This window comes from Lemur catta, chromosome 19 (assembly GCF_020740605.2).
Source record: "Lemur catta isolate mLemCat1 chromosome 19, mLemCat1.pri, whole genome shotgun sequence".
NCBI lineage: Eukaryota > Metazoa > Chordata > Mammalia > Primates > Lemuridae > Lemur > Lemur catta.
In genome coordinates, this window is record NC_059146.1 from 27,479,980 (window position 1) to 27,496,465 (window position 16,486).

The 16,486-nt window shown below is 49.3% G+C and overlaps 1 long non-coding RNA gene across 2 annotated transcripts; it reads right to left on the minus strand.

Moving 5' to 3' along the window:
* Window positions 1–322: 322 nt before the first annotated feature.
* LOC123624015 lies at window positions 323–2,791 on the minus strand. Of its 2 annotated transcripts, none has more exons than XR_006730051.1 (3): window positions 2,749–2,791; window positions 842–1,006; window positions 323–573 (listed from the first exon to the last, which is right to left on the minus strand). It is a non-coding gene; the product is annotated as an uncharacterized LOC123624015 (long non-coding RNA). The 2 variants fall into 2 exon arrangements; XR_006730050.1 differs by having other exon boundaries at window positions 842–1,028; window positions 2,749–2,789.
* Window positions 2,792–16,486: the final 13,695 nt, after the last annotated feature.

Sequence of the window (16,486 nt, forward strand, 5' to 3'; positions counted from 1 at the left end):
ACAGAACTGATCTAGAAGTTCAATGGATTATCTTATTTAATTCTCACAACAGTCTTAAGACTTAAAGACTATTATTATCCTCTTTTTCAGATGCAGAAATTGAGGCACAGAGAGGCAAAGTCACCTGCCCAAGGTCACCCAGCTCATAAGTGGTGGATCCAGGATTTGAACCCAGGTAGCCTGGCCCTAGAGTCCTGCTCTCATGCCCACTACTGTATCACCTCCCTCATGAGCTCACTTGTCCTCACAATACCCTGCAAAGCGTGCCTCCATTCTACCCGTTTACCAGAAGAGAAAACTGAGGCTCAGAGATAAAGTTGCTTTCCTCCGGCCACATGGAGTAAAGATGGAGGGCAGACCCCGGACTCAGGCATGCCTGCATCCGAAACCAGTGTGCTCAGGCTCACACGTGCACACACACCTTACCTTCTTCAGACACCAGGTCCAGCTGGACACAGTGGGTCTCCCCACTGGGACACTGCATGTAGAAGGAGGCATTGCAGGGACCCAAGTAGCTCCCAGAACATGTAGGACACAGGAAATTGCTCAAGGTGTGTGAGGCCAGCTGAGCTGCTGTATAGGAGAGGGTGAGGATTGGCTGAGGAAAGTCTCAGGACCTCCCAGGGCCCTCAGTGCACTCATAGACTCTACCACGTTGTAACAACCTCAATGGCATTTCCCACCGAGCTAAGGTCAGGGTGCCTTAGGGTAGCCTGGTTGGGGAATGGAGGTTGAGTGATGTTCCTGCCTCCATTCCTTCTTCAACCCAGGAAAGCTCTCCTCCAAAGCCACCCACCACCTCCTTGGCCACCCATCTTACTGCTTTCCGGTGGCAGCATACCGAGAGGAGTGGGCTCCTGGCAGTTGCCTTGGCAACAAGTGGTGTTGACCCCGAAGCCAAAGCCAATGCCATAGGTCCAGGCAGAGATGGAGTTGTCAAATATGCAGTCCGTGGAGGCCACACAGGAACCATTTCTCTAGGTGACAGAATTGCCTTCCCCCAAGGCTGGAGAGATGTGGAGGGCAGGCTAGTGACAAAGACAATCACAACCTACCACCCAACTGAACCCCCAAAATCCTTTTGGGTGTTACCCTGTTGGCATTCAATCTGCCTGAGATCTCTCCATAATACATCCAAAGCCAGTCATTGTTCATTAAGACCATAGTTCAGAAAGCCTTCCTTGATGCCCACCTTCTCTCCTTGGGGTTCCAATTAACAGAGTGGCTCTGTACCTGTGAGGTCTCTCCAACTTATCTATAAGCTCCTCGTGGGCTTAATCAGAAACTTCTCTAGGACTGGGTGTGGTGGCTCACTCCTGTAATTCTAACACTCTGGGAGGCCGAGGCAGGAGGACCACTTGAGGTCAGGAGTTCAGGATGAGCCTGAGCAAGAGTGAGCCCCTGTAACTACTAAAAATAGAAAAATTAGCCAGGTTTTGTGGCGTGTGCATATAGTTCCAGCTACTCGAGAGGCTGAGGCAGGAGGATCACTTGAGCCCAGGAGTTGGAGGCTGCAGTGAGCAACAATGATGCCATTGCACTCTACCCAGGGTGACAGAATAAGACTGTCTCAGAAAAAAAGAAAAAAGAAACTTCTCTAGGATCCCAGAAATGCCCAGCACTGGGGCCTGGTACACCAACCTTACCATTCCTATTTATGCTTCTGGAAGATAGCAAAGAGCTGGTTTCAAGTTCAATTCCTCCTCCCATTTATGGAAGAGTCCATGTTTTCCTTTTATGAGAGTAGACTGACAGCAGCCGTAGGGGGCTCCCTGCCCAAAGTGTTGTCATAGATACGAAGATGGCCACATCCCCCATCTTACATGCTCTTTTGCAACATGACCTTGCCACTCCCTCAGCAAAAGGTGGAATCTATTTCCTCAACCCCTAAATCTGAGCTGGCCTTGTGACTTGCTCTGGTCAATAGGCTGTAGCAGAAGTGATGCTGTGCCATTCTTGGCCTATGTCTTAAAAGGCCTGGCAGTTTCCACTTGTTCCTTCTCAGAAGCCAGCCACCCTGCTGTAAGGAAGCTCAAACTAGGCTCCCCACTGGTGAGAGCCCAATGGAGAGAAGCCCTCCCTAGAGGATGAGAGGCTGTCTTCAACATTCCAGTCCCAATCAAGCTCCCAGATGAACGCAGCCACATAGCTAACCTCAGCATTCACCACTTGGGGCAGAAGAACTGCCCAGCTGAGCTCAGTCAACCACAGAATTGTGATAAATAACAAACCATTATTTTAGCCATGAAGTTTTTGCTTTTAATTATAGTTTTTAAAAAGTGTAAAATTTACCCTCTTAACCATTTTTAAATGTACAGTTCAGTAGTGTTAACTCTATTCACGTTGTTCTGTAACAGATCTCTGGAAATGTTTTCATTTTGCAAAACTGAAACCTTGTATCCATCAAACAACAATTCCCCATTTCTCCCTCCCTGAGCCCCTAGCAACAGCAACCACCGTTCTACTTTCTGTTTCTATGATTTTGACTACTCTAGGTAACTTGTATCAGTGAAATCATACAGTATTTGTCCTTTTGTAACTGGTTAAGCCACTATGTTTTAAGCTGATTTGCAATAACTACAACAAATATGGCATCAGATGTTAAACGCATACGCTCCACTACATCCAGCCTTTGTCCTGCATGGCCAGGGAAAGGCTACAATGGCTGGAACCAAGGCAGCAAACATGGGAGGGCAAAAATAAGTCTTGCTGTGCCTCGGGCCCGTTTCTGTCCTCATGGGCACTCACCTGTGATGCCTGCTGTCTGAAGGCAGTAGTTGCTATCTTCCAGGCATGGGAGAGGATCACAGTGATAGAGGTCTGAGCAGGTGAAACAGATGGTAGCCTCATCCTTGTCGTGGGTCACAGTTGCATGGGGACCTGGGGGAGAGAGGAAAATGAACTCCTGGAAGACAGCCAGTGTGTGTTCATGTGGGTGGGGGGAGGGAGCGGTAAGTTTCCAGGCACATCAATATGCGCCCATCAGTGTGCAAAACTGCCTTTGTGTGTGCACTTCTGCAATGATGCCAGTTGTGTTAGAAAGCATGCAGGTCTGTTTCTCGGTATGCGTGTCTGCCTGTGCACACCTGTGTTGAATTGTCTGTGTGTTTCTGAAACTCTCTGCTGGAGGGTGGGGATGTTTCTGTGTGTAACTCTGCAGGATCCTGCATGAGTAGATGTTGCACGTGCATGTCTGTATAAACAGACATGTGTGTTTAATGTGTATGTGTATAAGGCTGGTTTTATGGGTCTGTGTGTGTTCTGTGGCCGAGTGTGTCTGTGTTTCCAGGAAGGTTGCAGGGTGCTTGGATATATATGTATTAGCATACAGATGTGAACATTTATGAATGTTAGTAGTGCATTTCAGCATGGCTGTGTATATTTTGTGATTTTGCATATTTGGGTCTATTTGTACCTGTCTGTTTCTCAGGCCATGTGTGTGAATCTGAGAGCCCATGTATCCATGTATGAACATGTTATGTGTCTGTATGCATAGGGATTATATATGCAAAAATTCCATGTCCCCTCTTGTTAGTAATCCTATTTTGCCCCTTTCCCTTCTATATTGTAAATTTTGAGCTCCTTAAATCCACCTTTTTTTTCTTCTTTATGATAATTAATTCAATCCACTCCTTAGTCTGGAAAAAGGGAAACTCTTGGCAGCTGGGAATTTGCGAGAGCTAAGGTGGGAATGTTTCTGCTTTGCCTGCAGATTCAACACATGGACCCTCTTCTGCACCATAGAATGTTCCCTGGTGTGGTTTCTAACAAAGACGTCTTCCACATCTCTGGAGCTGAGGGAATGCTGCTCTGTCCCGGGAAAATTGCCTTTCTCACCTTTAAAATGTCTATAATTCTGTTCAGCCGAATTGCTCAATAAGCTATCGCCCAAGTAAATATGATTTCAATTAGCATTTCTCTCTTCTGGAAGACAAAAATTATTGTGAGTGTCCTTTTTGTTAAGCCAAAAGATGACTAGTGGCAAATGTGTCTGCTTTCACAAGCAAGGAAGTGAAGAAAAGAAAGAAAGTAAAAGGCCATCAGATTTCTTATTTAAACAGAGTTCAGATCTCTGATCTCACTTACGTCACGGTATGTTCATGTTTAGAAATTCGTGCACCTCTGTAGATGTGTTTTGGATGCTGGGATATAAATGCAGATGTTTGGGGACGTGTGGATATGCGCCAATGGATTTTCTGCTTCTGCATGTGTCAGGTGGTATGCACGTGGGCGTATGGGTGATTGTACTCCTTGGAGCATTATGGTGGAGCACAGGGGTACCCTGGGAACACATAGGGTTGGGAAGAGTATATGGAGTCCAGGGAGAATGGACAAGGTAGGCTGTCAGGAAGGCAGGATTCGAAGCACCTGTTGGTGTGGGAAGAGCCAGGTAGTTGCATTCAGGCTTGGCAGTGAGAAGAAATCCAGACTCCTCGGGGCCCAGGGTGGCTTTCACGTGTAGGTGGCAGACATCTGGTGTAGCACAGCCCTTCAGGATTTGGGGACCCCCTGCAAGAACAAGAGGACACTGCGGGAAGAGGCTCCAAGCCCAAACCTCCCACCTTAGTGTCTGTCTATCTCTGTCTGAAGGTTCTCATCTCTCCTGGCAGCCTCTCAGTAGTTCTATATGATTCATTTTCAACTCTATCTGGTCAGTTTTTATGACCTATTGCTGCCTGCTCATTTTTGTGATTCTAACTTTATTCCTTCAAATGTATCACATATAGTTACACTATGCTCCGTAGCTGATAATTACAATAGCTGAGCTGCTCGCAGGTCTACATCTGTGATTGGTTGGTTCTGCTATCTTTCTGATGATCTGTTTCCTTGTGCATCTCTAAGCTGATTGTGAGCTCATATTTGGTTGGTGTTTATCTGTGGGAATCCTAGGAGCTTTTCCCTGGAGAGGATTTGCTTTGGCTTCTATTAGGAGCCAGGAAGTGCTACCAATCAGGGATCATTTCAGCCTCTTTCCAAGGTCCCTGGCTTATGTGGGAGTCTAAGGGCTAGCTCCCTGACCACGCTGCTATGGTCAGGTGCTAAATTGCTCCCAAGACCTATTTACCCAAATTAGGCTCTTATCAGCATTAGCCACACGCAGTGCCTTTCATGTTTGCTTAGTGCTCTTATTCTGATTTCTGCTCACATTTTTGGTTTGTTTAGGGACCCTTGAAAGTTCTCCTAACTTCCTGCAAGCCCTAAAATATTTCTGTATAGGATCTGATTCATCTGTAAACAGTGGCATACCAAGGAAGGGGTGGCGAGTGGGAGCAGCCCATCCCGGGAACAGACTATCAGGGGGTTTATAGTCTGTAAAGCATTTTTTTGTAAATAATAAAATCAACTAAAAGTCAGTCTGCTTTTTATTATCACCATATGTCAGCAATTCTAAACAAAGTCAGTGATAAAATACTCCTCTACCCCAGGGTGAACCATTCCCTCCACTTCTCTCCCCGCCTCACCTTCCCGGTGTGCCACCAATTTGAGCAGGAAGACTTTGTAGAGGATCCAGTTCACATACTGCCAGGAGCAGGAGCCTAGGCCATCTCTCTCTGTCCCTTTCTTGGCTTCACAGTTAGTCTATCCTCTGGCCAGTGTCATTCTATTCTAAGCCTTTTGCTGGGAAAGCCTCTCCTCCAACCATTTGCAAACACATAGTGATGATTTTAAAATACCTCTGCAACTTCTGTGACACATCAACTGATAGGCTCTGTGCCTTTCTCCCCTGAAACCAGATGGACTTTTGAGACCATTTCAACCCATAAAGCATGGTAGAAGTAACAGTATGTGACTTCCAAGGCTAAGTCATAAAAGACCAGGCAGCTGCCACCTTGTTTGCTGGATGAAGACATCACCTCCATGCAAAGAGCCCTGAGGCAGCCATGATGTGAGGAAGACCGATCTAACCAATGTGAAGAGACCACATGGAAAGGCCCTGACTCTACATGTATTCAAGAGAGACCCAACAAGCCCCTAGCTGCTCCTGGCCCTACAGTTCCAGCTCTAGCCACACTCTGACTACAAACACATGAGGGGCCCAGGACTCTCCAGTGGAGCTCATCTGAACCTGTAGAAATTGTGAGAGATAATAAAATGATTGTCATTATAAACCACTCAGTTTGCAAATGATTTGTTAAATAGCAATAGATAACCAGAACACATAAGCAAATGAACCTCAACCCTTATTTGTGCAGGAAGGAGGGAGACCTGCCGTGCAAATGACCTCCCAAAGGGAGCCCTTACCTGTACTCCATGTCCCATTGAGGGTGACACATGCAGTCTGTTTCCCGGTGCAGTTCATGACAGAAAGGGAGTCACACGGGGCCAACTTATCCCCAGAACAGTAGTGACACTTCATGGTGTTGGGCTGGGCCTTGGGCCCTGCGTCTGGTGGGAGTGGATGAAGTCAGGGTGGGTGGGAGCTGAGGACCCCACATCCTCCTTCCCCCACCTGGCCTCTGTTCTCCTGCCCTCCCTCAATCACTGCCTCCCTCCCTTCCCACAATCCAAATCATTGTCCTCCAAAGTGGGACCAGCCTGGTCGCAGCTGCCCCTCCAGCCCCTGAAGATTTATTTTGAGGAGCAGCAAATAGAGTGGAAGGTGGGTCTGACCCCATACTGTTCACTTGTCCTAAAGAACCTTCAGGCTTGTTCCTAAGTGTTCTTTTATTCTGCAGCACCAACTGTATACCAGGCACTATTCTAGGTCCTGGAGACACAGCAGTGACCACAACAGGAAAGCCCTTCCTTAGAGACGTTGAATTCCAAAAATTACTAAAAAGCAATCCTGTTAGTTCAAGACTTTGTGGTGTTCTGCAAAAGAGTAGAACTCTGCCTTCCGTTTCTCCACCACCTGATTAATTTGAGAGCTTTTTTAGAGATCTGAAATATTTAAGAGGAAGCCACTTAAGTGCATTTTTCCTGAGTCAAAACTAAGCCATGAATCACTTTAATATGGGCTCATATTGCAACACAGGCAGATGCAGAAAAGTAGACTAAAGAAAACATTACCACAGAGCTATGCTAACACGTGGCCACTGGCCACACGTGGCTATTTAGCACTTGAACATGACTGATTCCCTTTGAAATGTGCCACCAGTGCAAAATCTTTGAGTAGATTTCAAAGGCCTCGTATGAAAAAAAGAATGTAAGATATCTCCTTTGTTGAAATGATAGTTTAGCTGCATTTCCTTAAATAAAACATATTAAAATTAATTTCATCAGTTTCTTTTTACTTTTTTTTTAAGAGACAGAGGTTTCACTATGTGGCCCAGGCTGGTCTCAAACTTCTGGGCTCAAGCAATCCTCCTGCCTCAGCCTCCAGAGTAGCTGGGACTACAGGCTCGTGCCACTGAGGCTGGCTTGTTTTTTACTTTTTATGTGGCTACCAGAAAATTTTTAACGACATACACAGCTCACATTATCTTTCTACTGGATGGTGTTGCAATCAGCCCTCTACAAAATCACACTTATTGGAAGTACTTTGGTGTGGTTCCTTCAATCTTTCTTTATATATAGGAGTAATTTTTTTAATGCAGTTGTAATCATACCTGGCATTTTAGATACTGAATACCATGCCTACCTCTCAGTTTGGACCTGGAGGTTCTATTTTGTTGAGATACACAATTTAGGAGGAGGGAAACCCCAGTTGTTTGAAAGGATGGCTACATCCCCCCATGGCCACATCTGCCAAATACAAATTCCTTCTCTGAAGAAATAATCGAGCAACAAAAAGTGATTCTTTAGCAACCCCCAGGGCCAGGTCTAGGGTGATGCTGCCTAGGCCACCAAATTTTAAGGAGGTGCCAACTCTCAGGGTTGTGCAAGGGCAGGGTTGGCACCTGAGAATGCACGCCTCCTTAAATCTGGTGCCTGAGGCTCCTGGCTAGGTTCACCCTAGACCTGGGCCTGCCACCCAGTTCTTGTTCTGCTTGACTAGCTTTTAGGGGGAGCCCCTTTTCTAAGGAGAAAAAAGGAGTTCTGGGCTTCTCTCCAGGCCCCCAGTAAGTCAATAAGCACAGCTATGAAATATGGAGTGCCTACGACGGGCCAGTCTAGGGGATGCACCTCCTACAAAACTTACTTCATACCCATTTTGCAGATGAGAAAGCTGCGGTTCTCCTTCTTGCCCCCATCACCCAGACAGAGCTGCAGAGTCAGAAATTGAAGCCAGGTCCCCATGAGCCCCCCACCACCCTGTCTGGGCCCCAGGTCCTGTCCAAACCTTGTCCAGGAAGGCTGCTGCAGTTGTTCTCACAGCAGGCTGTGCTGACCCAGAGACTTGAGTTCAGGCCGTACGTCAGGGCGTAGACACCTGCTTGGCATTCCCCAGGGGCCACGCACGACCCATTCTCAATGACAGTCCCATTTTCTGGGAATAGAGATGGAGGAGGGGAGATTAGAGCACCCCCACCCCAAACCCTCCCACACCTCTGTCCCCTCTGTAGCAATCCCCAGAGGCCTATCTAGGGCCTTGGCTGGTGTTCAACCCCCCCTGCCCTGCACCCCTGTGGCACCCACTTGAGCTATGAGGGGAAGTTTGCAGCCTCCAGTCCCAGGACGGCTCATCGATGCCTCCTCCCTGCCCCCTGTCTGCCCCCTTTGTCCATCCTTTCTGCCCCCCACCCGGTCCCCCACCCGGTCCCCCACCTAGCTGCATCTGGCTAAACAAGCAGACGTCCTGGGAGGAAGAACAAGCTATTTCTGTGCAGTTTCTCAGCAAAGAGCAGGCTGGACATGTCTTGGAGGTCCCTGTGGGGAGAGAAGAAGGATCAGATCCTGCAGTTTGAGGAGAAAGAAGCCACACGCATGCACACACACACAATTCAAGAATAGGACTAAGGGCTGGGGTGGAGAGTTGTTGAGAGAAAATTGAAGAAGATCTTCCTGGAGGAGCGTGGGTGGCATTTCAGTGGGCAGAACAGCAAGGGCAAGGTTTGGAGGTGGGAACCACAGAATCTCCACGTGGGAGCTGCTGGCAGCTTCCCCCCTGCAACTCTCTCCAACCAACGTCTCCCTTGCAAGCCCAGAACCAAGCAGACAGAAGTGGAATTTCCCTCCCGAGACGGGGCTGAGGGGAATCCCGACTGTCCAGCCGCCTTCTTGACTTTCAGAGAGGCCCTGGGGCTCTTTCAAGAAACCTCAAGGCTCTAGGAATCAGCCTGGAAACTGCCAACCTTATCTCACACCTTCCTATTACAGATGAGGAAACTGAGGCCAGAGGGGTGTAGGGTCTCATTCACAATCACACAGTGAGGTCCTGGTTAGCGTGCAGCCACTTAGTTCTTAACCCAGGCAAAGGTGCGGCAGCATCAGAGGCAAAGGGGAGACGGACAGGCAAGATGAGGAGCAATAGTACACGCTTCCGGGTGTCAGTAAGAGCTCACCCTCCAACAGGGCTACTGCCAGCCCGGCACTGTGCTGAGCCCCTCAAACTGTATTAATTCAATTAGCTCCCTCAGCAACCCTCTGAGACAGCAGCAGCATCACCATTTCACAGATGGGGAAACTGAGGCACGGGGACAGAGAGGTTAAGTGGCTTGCCTGGGGTCACACGGCCAAGAAGTGGCAGAGCCAGGATTAGAACCCAGGCAGCCTGGCTCCAGAGCCATGTTCTCAGCCACTCTGCTCTGCCTCTGCCAGACCACGAGCCCAGGTGGAGGCTCCGGGACTCACACCCTGAAGCTGGGCTCCCACCACACTCAGGGCCTTGGGCCGACCCTCTCCCTCTCTGAGGGACCAGAGTGTGCTCACCTGCTGGAGTGGCCAGCGCCCCCAGGAGCACCAGGGCAGGGAGGAGCCGGAGCATGATCCAGGCTGGAGAGGAGGAAGCAGGACAGGGGTGCCCTTGCCTTTTATCCAGGGGCCTTGGCTAGGGTGGCAGCCCCAGAGAGAGAGCAAATAGTCTGGGAAGATAGCGGCCCTGCCCGCCATCCTGGCCACTGGGACACAATCTAAGGGAGGGGGCTTAGAGAGCATCGAGAGGGGAAACTGAGTCCTGAGAGGCATATGGGAGAAGCCTGGGGCTACTCAGTGAAGCCAAAGAAGGATGGTGGACATGTTGTTATTATTACACTACTATTAATTGGCGGCCTGGTCACTCCATACAGCTGTTAACTCACACTTTACAATAGTCCTACAAGCCAAAATCATTAATCCCCAGAGGGATATTCAAAATATTTGATCACGAGTCGGTATAGACCAAGCTACTGGCAGTAACAAAGTCTGCCCATCCCAGTGGCCACCATGGCCCCAGGGTTTCCCTTGTAGTTTCTGGAACATGGGATGTCTGGGAAGACCCGGAGAGGCCATGGGGCACTCAGGGTCTTGAGGCTGTGGATTTTGACCAGCCAAACCTGGACAACCAGTATAGTTGAAATCAGCCCTGAGTTTCCCTTTTATGAAGAATGAGACTAAGTCTCAGAGCAGTCAAGGCCCTTGTTCGGGGCCCCAGAGTGAGGACATGTGAACCTGGCACAAGCGCCATGTGAACCAGGCCTCCCTGACTTGGCCACCGGGCTGCACCAGGGGGAGAAGCCGCCTGCATCGCCTTCCTGCCCCTGATGGGGCCACCTTGGTTTCCACGTGTGTTCTGTGGGAATAAGTTTGACTTCAACGTCATGAGGCCTTTCAGCCCCAGTGCTGGGCACATCTCTGTAGAAGTGACTTCTTTGTGGGCTTCGACTCCCCATTTGCTTCTCCTTTGAGGTGTAACTCTGGGGATGGCCCTTCCCCTATTTGGGATCTAGTGTGCTCATCTGCTAAATGGGTATAACTCGGAGCCTGGGTTAGAGTAAGTACTCAGTAAATGGTGGCTCAGTCAGCACTGGGGGGATGTGTAGGAGGGATGTTCAGGCTTCAAGGAAACCACACACACATCTAGAGGAGGGATGAACACCTTTGGAACCAGAGAGCCTGGGTTCAAATTCCAGTTCTGTCACTTCTGAGGTGAGTGGCGTTGGGCAAGACATTTTACCTACCTGAGACTGTCCCCTCATTTGTAAAAGAGGGCAGCTAGGAGGATCTACAGCAAAAGGCTGCTGTGACTGTCAACTGAGTTGATTTCTATAAAGCACTGAGAACGGTGGGCACTAACTACTGCTATCATCGTCATCGTCATCATCATCATCATTTAGCAACTTAAGTAAGTCTGCTGAGGGGCCGGCTGAGGCTGGCCTCTGCACTTTGCTCAGAGGAGAGATTCCAAGCAAAAGAAAGGACCAGTAAAAGGTCACCCACGGGCCAATCGGGCTTCCCAGACTCCCGGGGGGGCCCCTCGGTCACTGAGTACAATCGAGGCGTTTACTTTGGAAGGTGCCAACTCTGAGAAGGAAAGATAGGTGCCCAGGGGAGGGGAGGTGGCTTTTTCTGACTGGGTGCTATGACACGGAGAAGTTTGGGGACTGGGCTCACCTTCTTCCCAGGTGAATCCAGAAGCCCTTGATTTGGAACAGGTGGGAAAATGGGCAAGCCAGTCCCCCCAGGGGAGTCTGGAGTCTGGGGCGGGGAGAGGGCAGCATCTGGCACTTCGCGATTAGGAGAAACCAGTCTCCTCTGAGGTTATCGCCACTATGACCCGGGCTGGGCAAACAGGCCAGGAGCTGCACAAACACGAGGCTTGTGGGGTAAAGAGTGAAGGGCAGGCATGCAAGGAAGGGACATTTCCCTGTCCTTAAATAGAAACCTGGAGGCAAGAGGACATCAGGACATCAGACAAAGTATTTAATGCATGTACTGTACAAGCAAATATGGACATATGCCCCCCCCTTCCATGCACAAATGGCCGTGTACTCTACACGCTGTCCTGCCCTTAGATTTTTCCACTTGACAATAATGTAACATGAATTACATAAAGAGTATGTATCTTTCTTTTTCCATTGCATAAATGCATCTTTTGTAGCATCAGGGCTCTTCCCACCACCTGGGATTACAAACCATGCTGTCCTGAAGAACCCCATGACCACATCATTTCGCACATGCACCAATTCCTGGAAGCGGTCAGTGGTTTTCCTGTGTCTAAAGGCTTTACTACACTTGTGATTTTGAGAGCAATTGCAAAATTACCTTCCACAGGGCTGTACCAATTCACACTCACATGAGTGATGTAGCGGAGTGTCTGTTTTCCCACAGCCTTGCCAGCTCCGTGTATCATCCAACTGTTTTGTTTTGTTAATATTTTTTCCATCCAATAGGTGAAAAGGCGTGTGGTCAGATGCAAATGGACGTGACTTCTCTGCAGCCCCTTCTGTGGACAGACACAATCCATCCTCCTTCCCCTAGATCTGAGCTGGTCTTGGAACTTGCTTTGGCCAATAGAATGGGGCGGAAGTTATGTTGCATGAGTTCTGAACCCAGCCCTCAAGAACTTGCGTCTTCTGTTCTCACTTTGTTGCTTTCGACACTGGGTGAACGAGCCCAGGTGCGCCTCCTACAGGACGGGAAACCCTGAGGAGAGAGGGTCCAGGCACCCCAGCCATTGCAGCTGAAAGCCTACATATATGAATAAGGCCATCGCTCTTAGTCCCTTCAGGCTGCTATAAGAAAATGCCTTAGACTAACTGGCTTACAAACAACAGAAATTTATTTCTCGTCACTCTGGAGGCTGTGAAATCCAAGATCAAGGCACTAGCAGATTCCGTGTCTGACAAGGACCCAACTTCTGGTTCATGGAAGGCATATTCCCATTGTGTCCTCATGTGGTAGAAAAGGCAGCCAAATCTCTGTGGCCTCTTTCAAAAGGGCACTAATCCCGTTCATGAGGGCTCCACCCTCTTGACCCAATCACCTTCCCAAAGCTCCATCTCCTAACACCATCACCTTTCAGGTTACGATTTCAACATACGAATTTGGGGGGGACACAAACATTCAGACCATAGCACCATCTAAGACTAACCATCCTGGCCAAGCCAGCCTAGACCAGAATGGCCCAGAGGTGACCTACAGAATTATGAGACATAATAAGTGTTATTGTTTTAAGTCCTTAAAGTCCAAGTTTTGGGTTGGTTGTAACACAGCAAAGGTTAACTGATGTAAATGGCATTTTAGTGTCTTTTTTTTTACAAGAGCCATTTGTGCTTCCTTTCCCATCTTTTATTAATTATTTTCTTGATTCATAGAAGCTATGTTGTAACAAAGTACTACAAACTGGGTGGCTTAAAACAGTGGTCCCCAACCTTTTGGGCACCAGGGACTGGTTTCATGGAAGACAATTTTTCCATGGACTGGGTTGGGGAGTTGGGGGTGGGGTTGGTTTCAGGATGATTCAAGCGCATTACATTTATTGTTACAGTCAAATCTCTGCTAATGATAAACTGTATTTGCAGCGCTAGCATCACTGCCTCAGCTCCACCCGAGATCATTAGGCATTAGATTTTCATAAGGAGCGTGACTTCGATCCCTCGCATGCGCAGTTTACGGTAAGGTTTGCGCTCCTATGAGAATCTAATGCCACCGCTGATCTGACAGGAGGCAGAGCTCAGGCAGTGAGTGGTTTCCCCGCCTTCTGCCAGCTGGAGCTGGGTTCCCCGCAGTCCTTGCTTCTGGGCCTCTTCCTCAATCTTCAAAGCCAGCAGCAAAGTATCTTCCCTCTCCTGCCCTGCTGCCCTCTGCTTCTTTCTCACGGCCTCCTCTTCTGTCTATAGTCACATGTCCCTCCCCCTCTCTCTCACAAAGGCACTTGTCATTATATTTAGGGCCACCTGGACAATTAGGATAACATCTCCAACTTAAGATCCTTAACTTTGGCTGGGCGCGGTGGCTCACGCCTGTAATCCTAGCACTCTGGGAGGCCAAGGCAGGAGGATCCCTTGAGATCAGGAGTTCGAGACCAGCCTGAGCAAGAGAGACCCCATCTCAACTAAAATAGAAAAAATCAGCTGGGCCTGGTGGCACATGCCTGTTGTCCCAGCTACTCGGGAGGCTGAGGCAGGAGGATCGCTTGAGCCCAGGAGTTTGAGGTTGCTGTGAGCTAGGCTGACACTATGGCACTCTAGCCTGGGCAACAGAGAGAGACTCTGTCTCAAAAAAAAAAAAAATCCTTAACTTTATCATCTCTACGAAGAACTTTGATTTCCTATAAGGCAACATTCATAGGCTCCAGGCTTAGGACCTGGATGTCTCTGGGGGCCATTATTCAGCCCAGGGCATCTCTCTAAGCCTTGGTTTCCTCGTCTGTGTGTGTGTATGAAAATAGGATATCATGAGGATTCACCGAGTGGTATAGCTAAAGCAGTCAGACCAGCGCCCAGCATAGCACAAGCACTCAATAAAATTGGGAGGGAGAGAATCTCATGTAAAGTTTCCCCTTGGGACCTCAGTTTCTCTGCCTGGAAAGTGGGGGGAAGATGTATTAGACTCAAGGGTTTCCCAGCTCTTCCACCCTGCTAGGGAGCCCCTGAGTCGGGCGGTCCCTGCATCTGGGAGGTGGCCAGGCCAGGGTCTGAAGGCCACATCGGTGTGGCCTGTTAGGCCTCCTAGACAAGGGGGAGGTGGGCTGTGGCTCTTCCCCTGCCATCAGCTCTGGTCCCCACTTCCCAGCCCAGAGAAGGGCCCTCCCCGCGGCCAGGTCAGAGGGTGGGCACGTCCCCGGGGCAGGTGACAAGAGGCTGAGGGAGTCCCAGTTGGGTGTTGTTCTAATTTCCTCCATCAATCTCATAGTCTCTCTCCCTCTCTCTCTGTCTCTCTCCTTCTCTACTTCCCCTGAGTCAGTCCGTGGTCTCTTCTTCCCTCTCCTTCCTTCCCACCTCCCTCCTCCTCCCCTGCGCTACTCTAGCTCTGTCTCTCCCTCTCTGTGCCTCTGCCCCATCCCTGTCCTCTGCTGCTGCTCCCTCTGCCTTCCTTATGTCTCTGTCTCTCCCTCTAGCTCTCTCACCCTCTCTATCTCTGCATGAAATTCTCCTCTTCTCACAGGGAAGCCCCCGAAACTGGGGGGCCTTGCCCCCCTCATCCCCGCAGGCAGGGTGAGGCCTGGGTGAGTCATGGGGAAGAAGGAGCAGACATTCCTGCTGCCTTTCTGGATTGTGCCTGGCCCAGCCCCCTGCCTGTCCCCTCCCTTAACATGTCACCGGAAATTTACAGGTATGTGTCACCTGAGGGAGAGACTGAGAGAGTCAGAGAGTCAGGGACAGAAACAGAGAGACAGAAAGAGAAAGACAGGCATGGAGAGAGACAGAGAGACAGAGAAAAGGGAGACGCAGAGACAGAAAGACACAAAGAGACAGCAAAAACAGAGAGAGAGAGGGACAGAGGACAAAAGAAAAGAAGAAAACAGTGAGATAGGAAAAGACGAAGACAGACACAGAAAGGGAGAGAGAGACAGAGATTCCAGGAGATCAGAGAAGTCCGAGGTGGAGCTGAGTGGGCTCTGAGCTATCTCCGTCACTCTTTAAATAAAAGAGGAAACTGTGGCCCAGAGCGGTGAGGTCATCTGTCCAGAAGTGGCAGCGCCAGACTACAGAGCTCCGTGTGACCCTCAAACCTGAGTTTTCTCTCCACTGAGAGATGCCTCCCACCCACCCAAACCCACTTCATAATAGGTGGGAAAACCACGCTTCGGTGGAGTGAAGCCATCTGCCCAGGGCCACCCAGAAGCAAGTTGCTGAGCTGTGTCTCAAGCCTGCCTGGACCAAGCCCCCAGCTTTCCGTTTCCCTACTTCATGCACATTAATATCTCATTTAGCATTCATGCCCACCCCAAGAGGGGCCCCATTTTCCCGATGAGAAAACTGAGGCTCACAAAGGACATCATTGGCCCGGGGTGACCCAGCCAGGGAAGGCTCCAGCAGTTGTCAGCATGATACCTGCTGACGTTAGAGTGGATGACACATCTCAGACTCCTTTCTCACTCCAGGAAGAGGAAATGCAGGGTCAGAATTCACAGTAGGGACAACAATGATAACAGCAGCTACCACTTTTATTGAGCACATACTTTGTGCCAGGCACTATGGGAAGCATTATAGGTGCATTTGCTTATCTCCCCAGCACACCAGCCCTGGGAGGGAAACACTTGCTATCTCTACTTTCCAGATAAAATGCTCCGGGCACAGGGAGGTTAAGTAACCTGCAGGAGGCAACACAGCTAATAACTAGATGGAATTTGAACTCTCCCAGTCTGAGGCCAGCTCCCACACTCTTAACCATTGGGCTCTATAGTCTCTTAGGAGAGGGGATATCTTTAGGACTTTTCTCACCTTATCTTAAAATTATCAGCTTATGGCTTCAATAAATTAATGAGAATTATATAGTATAATCATTATTATCATGGTAGAGGTAGCTACTTACCCATCACCTACTATTCTCTCCCTCCCCCACTCTGTTCCAGCCACTCTGACCTCTTTGCTGTTCCTAGATCTCACACTCCCTCCTCAGGCCTTCGCACTGGCTGTTCCCTTTGGCTGGATAGATTCCTGTATGCATCTGCTCAGCTTCTTCCCTCACTGCACTCAGCCACCTCCTCAGGGAAGGCCTCCTGGACCACCCACCTAAAACA